This window comes from Triturus cristatus, chromosome 4_1 (genome assembly GCF_964204655.1).
Source record: "Triturus cristatus chromosome 4_1, aTriCri1.1, whole genome shotgun sequence".
NCBI lineage: Eukaryota > Metazoa > Chordata > Amphibia > Caudata > Salamandridae > Triturus > Triturus cristatus.
In genome coordinates, this window is record NC_140585.1 from 876,798,726 (window position 1) to 876,813,740 (window position 15,015).

The window sequence follows — 15,015 nt, forward strand, 5'->3', positions numbered from 1 at the left end:
CCCGGCGGGGGCCTTGCAGCTAGTGATCTGTGTGCCCTCTCTCCTACTAGTTGTTTGGACAGAGCTGAGGCATCAAACAGCATTGTTAGCATGGTCTCCACATAATCTTCCATCCGTCCGATAGCTGTGGATTACGGAATACCTAGAATGTGGAAGTTGTTCCTCTGAGACCTTGCGTCCTGGTCTTCATTCTTTGCTGCAATGGTCCATAGGAGTTGTTCCATGTATTGTACTTGGTCTCCTCGCTGTACAGAGGTATTTTCTAGGCTAGCGATTCGCTGTTCAGCCTCACCAATGCACTCATCCTGCTTTTCCAGTCATTGTGAGATGAAGTCCATGCGCACACTCATGGAGTTCATTCTGGCTTCTATGGAGTTTAGGCTGTGACGCATGGGAAGTAGCAGGGCACGTATGTCAGTTTCTTCTGGCTGAGACTGTGAAGGTTGTCCATCTGACGCACTCATGGCAGCCTCTCCCACCGCGCCGCGCATTGATTTGCGGGTCTCAAAGGGTAGCTTGGTTTGCTTTCCGTCAGCACGCCCCATGCCCCCCTAGTGCACTGTGCAGGCATGTAAGCAGCGATTCAACCGGTCAGTCAGGTGGGGGCGGGGGTATATTCACGCGTGGCAGTATGTATTTTGTTGATTAAGTGGGACACTGGTTCTGTCTTCACAGATTAATCCCCTTTGTGGGCCCAGCTCAGGATGCTCTCTAATGCGTTCCAGTAGCTATAGCTCTAACTTCCTCTTGCAGGCCCAGAGGGAGCAGCCTACCGCTCCCTCTCTGCAGTCACCCGCCTCTTGCGTGGCAGTCTCTGATAGGCCCATGCGGGGCGTCCCTCCTCTGCCGCTTCAGTCTGACCTTCTGTGTTCCGGCGCTTCTATCTCCTGCTCAGCCCAGCCGCTGTGTGCACACTCACCTTGTTAGTATGGAGGGTTGAGTTGGCAGGCGCTCTGGTCGCTGTGTGCCAGTCTCTCACGGCTCGTGGCTCTCCAAGTCTCAGTATGCATAGCAGCCGGGGCGACTATTCCGTGCCTCGTGATTTCAGGCGCGCGATCCTCAGCTGAACCGCTTGTCCAGACCCTGGACACCGTGCTGGTCTACTATCCGGTGGCAATTACGGGTTATCTGGCCTTCCGTGCTCCGGTGCTTCTATCTGCTGCTCTGCCCAGCCGCTGTGGGCACACCCATATTGTTAGTATGGAGGATTGAGTTGGCGAGCGCTCTGGATGCTGCATTCTGGCCTCTCACTGCACGTGGCTCTCCAAGCTACAGCCCGCGCAGCAGCCAGGGAGATTGCCCCACTCCCCGGCAAACTCAGGTGTGTGTGATCCGCAGCTGAATTGCCTGTCTAGATCGGGGCCGCCGCGCCAGCCTCCTCTCCGGTGGCAATTATGAGTTTCCATTCTGCTTTCTCAGTTGGGGCCGAGGGTCTCGTCAGCACCATCGTAGCCGCCATGTTGTTTCAGCATTGAGGCCTCCTTCGCAGTGATGCCGCTTCGCCAGTTCCAGCCGTTCACCCATTTTATGAACGTGTCTGTGCATCCGCAATTGTGCAGCAGGTCGATGGCATCTTATTTCTCTGCAGTAGCTCCGTGTAGGTCAGGATGCTGTCGGATTATGATCCCGGGCGGCAGGAGCCTCACACCAGTGCGGCTATCTTGCTCACCGGCGCTCTGGTGCACCTACAGCATAATCCCATTTTGGATGTGATTAGGAGTTTGTGCAAGGTTTGGATTTTATTTCAAGATGTTTTTTTCAAACCTTGATGCCACATGTTGCTTTTAGATCTTAGAGAGTATGCTACACTATACTAGAATAAGACATTTGATTCTCTTTTTAGGTCTCGCCTACGCAGCGTAGGCAAAGAGATATGAGCGCTGCGTAGGCAAAAAGACCTTTTGCAATCGCTTCGGCTTTTCAGCCGAAAACGTGCACGCGTTCCATTGCCTTCAATGGCAACGCGTGCACGTGTGGCGCTTGCCTTGCGGGAGCGAGATTGACACCATATGTTTGTAATTTACTTACAAACACCTGGTGCCCCTGGCTCGCTCCCGCAAGGGAAACGCTTGGTGTGCTGTCGCACTCCCTCCACCCCTCCCACTTTTAGCGCGAGGCGGCGCGCGCTTGTTTCCTGAGTTGCAGATGTGGTAATAAGGTTGATTGTGCTGATGGGTGGGCGGATTAGTTTGGGAGGAGAGGGGAGGGGAAGGGCTTGGGAGTTTGTTATTGAGTTCAATTCAGTTTGATTGATGGGGACATTTTTGAGTTTGTTCGAATGTTTAATAGTGATCCTTTCGGTAGGCGGGGTGTATTGTTTCAGGTTTAAACATGTCAGTGAGGCTCAATGATGGTCTGTAAGGCGATGGCCAGGGTACTATGATGTGCAGCTGCCTTATTAACGCGGCCACATACTCTGCATGCATTGCATTTCTTGGGGTTCATCGTCTCGCCCAAAGACGAGCAGTCGAATCACCGTCATCCATCGCCATTCCATTTCCTTAGTTATGCTCCCTCAAGTTTATTTTGCTCCAGCTGAGTTCCTCCTCTTCACTCGAGTCCTTTCTCTCACCTGTCCCGTCAAAGGCATACCCTACCCCTTTAGCGCCTGCTGGAGGATTTCTGCACAGCATTTCTTGATCGCTCCTCTGACTGTTTGCACAGCTGCTAGCTTTCTCCCTTTAGATGGCCCTATCACATAAGTGGATGACCATGGGGACCCCAGTTTGCAGAGCTTGTTAACTCTCTTTCCACCATCAGACTCTCTCCCCCAACTTGTTACTTCTCCCCGTCATTCCATGGGGCACGACCTAGGATGCCATAGACACATCTTATAATTAGCCTCCCCGCCTCTTACCAGTTATTTGGCCCGCTCAGTTCGCAGTTCCCTTCAACATTAAGTTTCCAGGATTTCACAAGGCCTGTTGTTTTGGAATAGGGTCCAAGCTTTGGCCTGGAAGGGGGATCTCTCTTTGCCCCCTTCTTCCCTGCACACTCTTACTAAGGCCAGCATGGCAGCTAATAGTAATTACCCGTGGCTATCTGGAGGCGCCAATCACTTGGCACCCATCAAATCTACCGAGAATCTCCACAAAAAGCGGCACCAGTTGCTCCTTTTCCAGTGGAGGAAGTTAAAATCACAACGGCACTGACCATCGCCTGCTGCACGCGCCCGTTCAAAGGTGATGCGCGCATGACCGCAAGTGTGCAGCCTCACTCACCCCTCTGGCAACGTGAACTTACACGCAGAGCATGAAAACACTTCCCAGAGAAGCCACAGTCCATTCACACACGTCCCAATCAACCTACCTGCTTTGAAACTTAATCATCAGATGCCGCACTCGTTTTCTCTTCAGGTTTAGGCCAATGCGAAGCAACACAAGCATTGGCATAGCCAATAGGTCTCGCCTTTGGGATCTTATGAGTGTTTAGCCATGCAACACTTGGGTGCCGATTCCGATCCGGGCAAAAAAAATTGCGCACGACTCGTATCCGTATATTTTCACGTATGAATCGTACAAGTACCGTACAAACTGGGAAGTACGATTCGTACGTGAAAAATACATACGAATTGCGTCGGGAAAATGGTCCGAGCGGGAGCCGTAAATTTTTACGTCCGAATAGCGTCTGGAAAAGTGTCCGATAGGGAGCCGGACATTTTTACGTGCAAATCGTAAAACAGAAGTCTGAGCGCGCAAGTACGATCCGTACCGCCCGTCCGAATACACAACTGCATGTAAAAGGCCCCGTACCGAGCGAACGCTGTAGCCTACATGTACACGGGTAAACTTGTGCCCGGATACGAGTCGTACAGCCCCCCTCACCCCGCACATGTCGGCACCGTACCCCCGTATGTCAGCACCGTACCCCCCTCCGCACCGTACCCCAACACCGTAGCACAGCCCCGCACCTGTACAGGCCGCACCCCAGGCCTGTCTCCCAGCCCCGCACCTGTGTGCCCCATACCCCAGGACCGTACCCCAGCCCCCCACCTGTATGCACCGCACCTCAGGCCCGTCTCCCAGCCCCGTACCTGTATGCACCGTACCCCAACACCGTAGCCCAGCCCCGTACCTGTACGCACCGTACCCCAGCCACGTACCTGTACGCACCGTACCCCAACACCGTAGCCCAGCCCCGTACCTGTACGCACCGTACCCCAACACCGTAGCACAGCCCCGCACCTGTACGCACCGTACCCCAACACCATAGCCCAGCCCCGTACCTGTACGCACCGAACCCCAACACCCTAGCACAGGCCCGCACCTGTACGCACCGTACCCCAACACCGTAGCACAGCCCCGCACCGGTACGCACCGTACCCCAGCCACGTACCTGTACACGCCGCACCCCAGGCCCGTCTCCCAGCCCCGTACCTGTACGCACCGTACCCCAACACCATAGCACAGCCCGCACCTGTACGCACCATACCCCAACACCGTAGCCCAGCCCCGTACCTGTAAGCACCGTACCCCAACACCGAAGCCCAGCCCCGTACCTGTACGCACTGTACCCCAACACCATAGCACAGCCCCGCACCGGTACGCACCGTACCCCAACACCATACCCCAGCACCCTCACCCAGCATCGCGTATGTACGGACCTTACCTACGCGAAAAAGACTCGTACAGAACCAGGAAACTGTAAAACAGCACAAGGAGGGTCAATTCGACTCGCACAACACCACAAAACACGTCAACATGACAAAATACATCTCTATGACTGACCTGGCACATCCAAACAGGCAAACAGAGGCCCTAAATCACAACCACCTCTTATAACACACCCACCACAAATTCAAACCCAGCCACACCCACAAATGGACCAATAAAAAGGGCCCACACACACAACCCATGAGCCTTTGCAACAGGCCCACTGCTGACAGACACCACAGACAAACAACTGCACCTTACTTACACCTTAACTACACCTTAACTTACACACCTTCACACAACATCCTTCACAAACACCCCCTCTTCACCTTCACACACACACCGTCACATTCACACCCACACACCCACAACCATCCACACCCACACCCCACACCATGCCCACAGACAAGAATCCAAAGTTCACAACGGCGGAGCTGGAGCTCCTTGTCAACGAAGTCATCAGAGTCGAGCCACAGCTGTTTGGAACATTGGTCAGACAGACCAGCATAGCCCCAAAAACCAGCCTGTGGCAGAGGATCGTCGATAAGGTGAATGCAGTTGCGCCCATCCGAAGGACAAGGCATGAATGCCAAGCCAGGTGGTACGATCTGCGCAGGGCAGTCAAGAGGAAAATGAACGAGGAATACGCCCAGAGTAACATCACTGGAGGTGGTCTGCCCCGCAGACCCGTACATTACCATCCCTGGGAGGAGAAGGTGATGGCCATGCTTCCGCCGGTGGGAGTACACGGAGTCGAAGGAGTCACAGAGCCTGGTGAGTACACAAACAACTCACGTAACATGGGGGGAATGGCATCCACACCACAAATACACCAAATGCACGCAACTTACCCCAAGCCCTCACCGCACACATCCACACCCAAAAACCACGCTCATGCCACTAACGTCTCCATGCCCCATTCACAAATAAAGGCAATGCCATGTCCCAGGCCACACCAACCACAAACCCAAGACGGGATGTCCGGAATGCTGGGAGGGTGGGGCTCACACAACACATTGTGCAACTCAGAACCAGACACCAATGCCCACAACCCATATGGCCTAGGTACATACCCATGCACCATGCCCAATGCACAGGGACTGGCAAAGTACTGACAAGGTAGCGGACACTTGGCCCTGCTGTAGGCAGCACAAGGCCCTCCTGTGACCACTGTACACTCAAACAACAACTCCACTAGCTCACATACCCAGCACAGGAACTCGCACACACTGTCATGCCAGCATGCACCATGAGGGGACAGACACATCACCTGGGAGACCCAATGACAAATCACACTACACCCAACAGCAGGCCTGGTCACACACCCCCCCTCACACAAGCACACACCCCCGGGGCAGGCAACGGATTTACCCACTCTCACAATGGACATGTGACACAACAAGACCAATCCATAGCCAAATAAGCATCCCAGCCAAAAATCTACTGGCAAACACTCAGGAGCACATACCAATCTGTCCCCCGCTGCACGCGCCCGTTCAAAGGTGATGCGCGCATGACCGTAAGTGTGCAGCCTCACTCACCCCTCTGGCAACGTGAACTTACACGCAGAGCATGAAAACACTTCCCAGAGAAGCCACAGTCCATTCACACACGTCCCAATCAACCTACCTGCTTTGATACTTAATCATCAGATGCCGCACTCGTTTTCTCTTCAGGTTTATGCCAATGCGAAGCAACACAAGCATTGGCATAGCCAATAGGTCTCGCCTTTGGGATCTTATGAGTGTTTAGCCATGCAACACTTGGGTGCCGATTCCGATCCGGGCAAAAAAAATTGCGCACGACTCGTATCCGTATATTTTCACGTATGAATCGTACAAGTACCGTACAAACTGGGAAGTACGATTTGTACGTGAAAAATACATACGAATTGCGTCGGGAAAATGGTCCGAGCGGGAGCCGTAAATTTTTACGTCCGAATAGCGTCTGGAAAAGTGTCCGATAGGGAGCCGGACATTTTTACGTGCAAATCGTAAAACAGAAGTCTGAGCGCGCAAGTACGATCCGTACCGCCCGTCCGAATACACAACTGCATGTAAAAGGCCCCGTACCGAGCGAACGCTGTAGCCTACATGTACATGGGTAAACTTGTGCCCGGATACGAGTCGTACAGCCCCCCTCACCCCGCACATGTCGGCACCGTACCCCCGTATGTCAGCACCATACCCCCCTCCGCACCGTACCCCAACACCGTAGCACAGCCCCGCACCTGTACAGGCCGCACCCCAGGCCCGTCTCCCAGCCCCGCACCTGTGTGCCCCATACCCCAGGACCGTACCCCAGCCCCCCACCTGTATGCGCCGCACCTCAGGCCCGTCTCCCAGCCCCGTACCTGTATGCACCGTACCCCAACACCGTAGCCCAGCCCCGTACCTGTACGCACCGTACCCCAGCCACGTACCTGTACGCACCGTACCCCAACACCGTAGCCCAGCCCCGTACCTGTACGCACCGTACCCCAACACCGTAGCACAGCCCCGCACCTGTACGCACCGTACCCCAACACCATAGCCCAGCCCCGTACCTGTACGCACCGAACCCCAACACCCTAGCACAGGCCCGCACCTGTACGCACCGTACCCCAACACCGTAGCACAGCCCCGCACCGGTACGCACCGTACCCCAGCCACGTACCTGTACACGCCGCACCCCAGGCCCGTCTCCCAGCCCCGTACCTGTACGCACCGTACCCCAACACCGTAGCACAGCCCGCACCTGTACGCACCATACCCCAACACCGTAGCCCAGCCCCGTACCTGTAAGCACCGTACCCCAACACCGAAGCCCAGCCCCGTACCTGTACGCACTGTACCCCAACACCATAGCACAGCCCCGCACCGGTACGCACCGTACCCCAACACCATACCCCAGCACCCTCACCCAGCATCGCGTATGTACGGACCTTACCTACGCGAAAAAGACTCGTACAGAACCAGGAAACTGTAAAACAGCACAAGGAGGGTCAATTCGACTCGCACAACACCACAAAACACGTCAACATGACAAAATACATCTCTATGACTGACCTGGCACATCCAAACAGGCAAACAGAGGCCCTAAATCACAACCACCTCTTATAACACACCCACCACAAATTCAAACCCAGCCACACCCACAAATGGACCAATAAAAAGGGCCCACACACACAACCCATGAGCCTTTGCAACAGACCCACTGCTGACAGACACCACAGATAAACAACTGCAACTTACTTACACCTTAACTACACCTTAACTTACACACCTTCACACAACATCCTTCACAAACACCCCCTCTTCACCTTCACACACACACCGTCACATTCACACCCACACACCCACAACCATCCACACCCACACCCCACACCATGCCCACAGACAAGAATCCAAAGTTCACAACGGCGGAGCTGGAGCTCCTTGTCAACGAAGTCATCAGAGTCGAGCCACAGCTGTTTGGAACATTGGTCAGACAGACCAGCATAGCCCCAAAAACCAGCCTGTGGCAGAGGATCGTCGATAAGGTGAATGCAGTTGCGCCCATCCGAAGGACAAGGCATGAATGCCAAGCCAGGTGGTACGATCTGCGCAGGGCAGTCAAGAGGAAAATGAACGAGGAATACGCCCAGAGTAACATCACTGGAGGTGGGCTGCCCCGCAGACCCGTACATTACCATCCCTGGGAGGAGAAGGTGATGGCCATGCTTCCGCCGGTGGGAGTACACGGAGTCGAAGGAGTCACAGAGCCTGGTGAGTACACAAACAACTCACGTAACATGGGGGGAATGGCATCCACACCACAAATACACCAAATGCACGCAACTTACCCCAAGCCCTCACCGCACACAACCACACCCAAAAACCACGCTCATGCCACTAACGTCTCCATGCCCCATTCACAAATAAAGGCAATGCCATGTCCCAGGCCACACCAACCACAAACCCAAGACGGGATGTCCGGGATGCTGGGAGGGTGGGGCTCACACAACACATTGTGCAACTCAGAACCAGACACCAATGCCCACAACCCATATGGCCTAGGTACATACCCATGCACCATGCCCAATGCACAGGGACTGGCAAAGTACTGACAAGGTAGCGGACACTTGGCCCTGCTGTAGGCAGCACAAGGCCCTCCTGTGACCACTGTACACTCAAACAACAACTCCACTAGCTCACATACCCAGCACAGGAACTCGCACACACTGTCATGCCAGCATGCACCATGAGGGGACAGACACATCACCTGGGAGACCCAATGACAAATCACACTACACCCAACAGCAGGCCTGGTCACACACCCCCCCTCACACAAGCACACACCCCCGGGGCAGGCAACGGATTTACCCACTCTCACAATGGACATGTGACACAACAAGACCAATCCATAGCCAAATAAGCATCCCAGCCAAAAATCTACTGGCAAACACTCAGGAGCACATACCAATCTGTCCCCCGCAACATACCCATCCCCAAGTGTACATTGAGAGGAATGCTAGGCACATCCAACCACCTGGAGGAACTGTGACTGCTTGAATATGTATGAAACATGGATGTGGCATGAAACAGCATTAACATTGTCTCTCTCTCACACACAGGGCAACGTCATCGACCTCCCCCCAACAATACAGTACAAATGGTTTGGGAGTCCTTCAAAGCTTATTTAAGAGGCTTGCTAAGCTCTCAAATGTCATACAGGAGAAAGATGCGTAAGAGAGAAGAAATAGAGGATATCAAGGCTATAAAAAACAAAGAATTGGATTTACAAAGGGCTGTTCTGATAGATAGGGAGAGGATCCCCAAACTTGAGAGAGAACTGCTGGAACTACAAGCGGCGTTTAGCGCGAGGTGTGATAAGATCAACAAAGAAAAATGGGAGGCTAGTAGGCTGAAAAATTTTGAGTATGGAGAAAAGTGTGGAGCCCTTCTAGCCTGGAAATCTAGGGCAGATAGGGTGAGGAATAATATAAAGGCTGTAATACAAAGGGATTCTGGCTTATTAACTTCAGAGGTCGAATTGATTAGAGATGAGGCTATGGGGTTTATGTCTACTCTATATCAAGAGGATACTAGAGTTGGATTGGATGAGGTGGATGAATGGCTCAATTCGGTTAATTTGCCTCAACTGACAGAGTCAGAGAAAACATATTTAGCCAGCGAGATCAAAGAGGGTGAAATACTGGAACAAGTAAAGAAAATGAGTAGAGGGAAAGCCGCCGGCCCAGACGGGCTCCCGATAGAAATTTATGCTGATAACCTTGAAATAGTGGTCCCTGTGCTTAAGATACTTTTTAATAGTGTCCTTTTAAAAGGAGAGCCTATCCCTCCATCTTGGTCGGAGGCTACCAAAACCTTGTTAGTTAAACCAAACAAAGACCAACAGAAAATGGAGTCGTATAGACCAATTTCCTTATTAAATTCGGATCTAAAAATTTTTTCAGGGATACTGGCCACTAGATTGGCGAGATCCATTAAAACAATTGTACACTCTGACCAGAGAGGCTTTATACCTGGGAGGCAGCTTAATGAACTTACGTTTCAGGTTTTAGGAGCTATTGATTATGCTGAAGCGAAAGGACTGCCGCTTGCCATTGTAGCAATAGATGCAGCCAAGGCCTTCGATCGGGTAAATTGGGGGTACCTTTGGGCTTCTTTGAGGAAGTTTGGTTTCCCCATATTGTTTATAGAGGCAGTCAAATCCTTATACTCTGGACCTCGTGCAAAAGTCTTAGTAAATGGCGGGCTATCGGACTGGTTTAATATAACTAGGGGTACAAGGCAGGGCTGCCCCCTGTCCCCATTATTGTTTGATGTTTATATAGAGCCTTTTGTTTGTATACTTAGAAGAGATAATACAATTATTCCTTTTAAAATCGGCGAATTGGAGTTGAAAACCGCATTGTATGCAGATGATCTTTTATTGTATACTTCTAACCATGTCGAGGCAATTCCACGGCTTTTTGAACTAGCGGAAGAGTTTGGAAGAGTCTCGGGGTATAAAGTTAACAAGGAAAAAACGGATATAATGGGATGGAATAACCTAATCCCGATAGAAGGGGCTAAACAAAAAATCAGATACTTAGGAATATTTTTAACTCAGAAATTGGCTGATATTTCTAAAACTAGTTGGGTGCAGGTTGTAAAGGAAGTTTGTAAACTATTGTTGAGGTGGGGAAATATCCCGCTTAACATCTACGGGAGAGTAAATCTTATAAAAATGATTATCCTCCCTAAAATAACGTTTCTTTTTAATGCTATCCCTTTGTTATTTAACCATAAAGATATTGCCCCTCTTCAAGGAAAGATTAGTTCATTTTTATGGGCCACTAAATCGCCCAGGATAGCGTGGAAGAAGCTGAGGAGGGGTTTGAAAGTAGGGGGATTGGCTCTACCTGACTTGTTAATTTACTGCCATGCCTTTCATTTTAAGAACTTTAGAATCTTAGCCAATAAATTGGACTCTTCTTCACAAGGGCGCCTCTTTCAGGCTCTATTATATGATCAACCGCATGGTTTCGAATGTTTTCTCCTTAAATTTGGAGACCAAAAATTTTTCAAAAAGGTCCGCCTCAAGATTTTACTAACAGCACTTAAAAATTGGGGATTTATTCGGAAAACTTTTGGGATCCCTTATTTCAATCTATATGCTCCAATCTGGGATTCCCCAGGCACTCCAGAATGCCTCCTGGATCAACTATCTCAGCCTCTTAAATTAGCAGGGGTCAAAGTATGGGGTGACCTGTGTTGTGAGTTTAGGCTTATGGATTGGGAGTCTCTAGCAAATCTAACGAATAGATCCCTGACTAGGTTTAAGTTCTACCAACTGTCTGCGTGGTGGGCTAGACAATCTTGGGGACCGACAGTTGATTTCCCAATCTTTGATGCTCTATGTAAGGCGGGAGGCTGGAAGCGGGAAGTCTCGTTTTGGTATCAAACACTGGTTGGCTTTGGGGATAGTTTAATATTAGAGGTAGAGAAGGCAATGGTTTAATAGGGAATACGGAGGAGACACAAGAAATTTGGAAAGAATCGTTTCACATGTCTCAGAGAATCATTAAACCCGCTAATCTGAAGAGAAACCATTTGTTTACAGCTTATAGGGTCTATTGGACCCCGGCTAAATTGTCCCGGGTTTCATCTGATAATCACTTTTGTCCAAGATGCAAGTCTCCGTTAGCAGATGACACCCATATGTTTTTGAATTGTCCTAAGATCTCCGGTTACTGGGGGTCTGTCTGCCATTTTCTAGAAGAGCTTTTAGGTATACCAATTATAAGTTGTCCCCGATTGATTTTTTTTGGTACTCTACCAGGACTCTGTTCAAATATTGCTGCACAACTCGTGTTTTATGTGATTGTTATTGCCAGGAGAGAAATCTGTAGACTATGGAAGTCTGAGATTCCTCCTAAATTTGTTGATTGTATGAGAAATATCATGTGGATTAGTCAGTCAGATATTGCGTGTGATCAAAGAAGTTCGGAGACGCTTTGGTCTCCTCTTCTGGCCTGGTTAAAGAAGACTGATGAGTCCAATGATTAAGCCAGGGGTTTGTGGTCCATCCTTTCTTGGCACCAACGGGATTCCCAGTGGTTGATGGAAATGGATAAGGAGACAGCCCTTCTCTGGGGGAATCCAGTAGCCCTGAGGGTAGGAATCGGAATCGAAATGGTCAGTGTGGAGGGCCTGGATAGTTCCCATCTAGAGCATTTACTATCTGGCGTATGTATGAGGACAAAAAAAAAGAAAAGAAAAAAAAAAAAAAACAATGGGGGGGGGGGAACAATCACAGTCCCAGGTTCAGCGTGAAGATGATCCCACCGGCAGCGATGACTCCCACCACTCCGTGGATGACCCCGACCAACCTGGCCCCTCTGGTGCCCAAGCCCCTGTAGCACCTGCGTCAGGTACATCTGTGCCAACCACCACCCCCATTCCTGCCACATCCCAGGAGAAACCCGGAGCCCTGCTCGCACTGAACAACACAGCCAGTCTGACCAGGAGGGACAAGGTTCTCCAGGCACCCAGGAGGAGGCAGACGACCACGCTAATGCCATCCCTCAGGGGTCCCGTAGACCTGATGTGCCCACAACGTCAGGCCAGGCTCGTGTGGGCAGGGGTGGTGGGAGTGGAGGCAGGCGGAGGTGAGAACCTGACCAGCCAGCTGAGGGAACCGGTATGGCACACATGCGCCACATCCTGGACACATACCGGCGTGACACCAGGGGCATCAGCCAGGTTGTGTCGAGCCTCACAGACTTCAAGGGGACCCTCGACGAGATGAAGAACCTGCAGGCCGAGCAACATGCCAGTCAACAACAACACCAAGGACGGATGGAGGCAAGACTGGCTGAGCTCCTGGCGGTGCAAACGGACATGAGCCGTTCACTCCGTCGGATCGCCGACAACATGGGCAACCCTCCCTGTGCCACCAAGCGAAGACCACCACCAGCCACAGGGAGGGAGGAGGAGGAGGATTCGTCCGACAGAGCATCACAGACATCGTCAAGGCCTGCATCTGAGGGTCCCGCTAGGAAGGTGGGTCGTTCACGGAAAAGACCGTGAGAGTCAGTGGACCATTCACATCTCCCAGGTCACCTGGCCTGGCACCTGGACCTCTGGCGCAACAGCAGCACCTCACCCAATGACATTCTCTGCCACATGGACTTGCTGGTCACAGTCTGACCAATGATGACCAACACTGTGGTCTGGACTCTGATGACTCCAACTGACAAGGATGTCATCTCCCCCTGTGAACTTTGGATTCAATGCACCCGGTAGTGCACCTTAGTACATCTACCAAAAGACTCACCCCACCAAAAATAAATTCTTTTTCTCTTCTCATGAGATGTTGCTGTCATTAGGCATTAGTCTACAACATATGTGTGTGTAAATGTCTAACTATGCCTGAGTGTTGAACGAACTCCACCCATCCATACCCTGGGATCTGAGTTTGGTACAGGACACACATGGGCCACAAGTTATCATTCAATGCAGACATGGAGCACAATACTCACCTGTGATGGCCTCAAGCTGCTGAGGGGGTGCTAGGGAAACTGTGAGGACACACCTATTTGGAAGAGTAACATTAAGGCGTAGAGGTCATGCCTCATTTGGAGGTTCCCGGGGAGGGAGTCCCAGGTATGTGTTCCCAGGTGGGAGAACTATGTCCTGCATGCAGGAGTACGGTGGATCTGAAGAATGGTGGCCAGGTCAAAGTTGGATGCACGGAGATGGCACTACGGGGTCTCGGATGGCAGTGGTACAAGGTTGGTTTTGGGTCAGGGTTGTGGCCTGCCTCCTGAGTGTGGGTGAGGAGTCTGAAGGTCATCCTGCAGCACACAGTGATCCATTGCAGCTATCTCTGCTGGACGGTGATGTGGCTGGGGCGCGGGATGTTGACACTGAGGTGTGCAGATGCAGCCTGGATGTGGACAAGTGTCCCTGGATTTTGGATGTGGCTGCTCCGTGGAGGGCAGGGCAGTATTTGTATTTGACACGGATGTTGTCGTGGACCTGGGGGATGGTCCGTCTTACCTTGGAGTGGATCTATCTGTGGATCATGTGCATAATGCTGAGGGTGTTGCAGTGTGAGGTACAGATGCTGGTGACTACCATGGCAAATGTGAGCAAGCAATCCATGATGCACAACATCTTGTGTGCGTGGACACTGGGTGCCTGTGCGGGGCTTCTGTGGGTGGGACACAAGCAGTTGACCCAGCTGTAAGGGGACAATCCTCAGATGTTGACCTCAGTCCTGTACAAGTCCAGCCTCAGGTGGGTGCTGTTCTGCCATTCATCTATGGATCCCATGCAATCTTGAATATTGGAACTGGAAATGTCTGCGTCCTTGGTGAGGGTGAGGAGCGCCTGGCTGTCAATGTCATACGAGTTGATGATGAGGTTGTGTGCGCATGTGATGGTGGATAGGGGGGTCCTGGACACATTGTAGATTGACATGCTGAGAGATGATACCTGTGCCATGTGCCTCACGACGACAGCATACTACATGCAGAAGCCTTGAGTCCCACTCCCATGGCCTTGCAGGGGTACAGAGCCGGTGGGGAGTAGGAGGGACATGACCTGGTGGGTGTGACAGGTCCTGGAAGGCGTGGCAGCGCTGTGTAGGCAGGTGGAGTTGCACACTCATCATGCAAAGGTGTTGTGTGTGCGCTCAGTGCATGCCTGAGAGCAGGCGGGAGATGTGTGGATGGACCTTGCTTGGAGGGTGGTTGCAACATCAGACTGTAGTGTGATGTGGGTCATGCAAGGACCTGAGGGTCGTGCAATGTGCACGTTGCATGTGCAGACGGTCCAGCCTTTGGTACCGCGTGGCCGCAACTGTGGCACAGACAAGCTGAACACAGCCA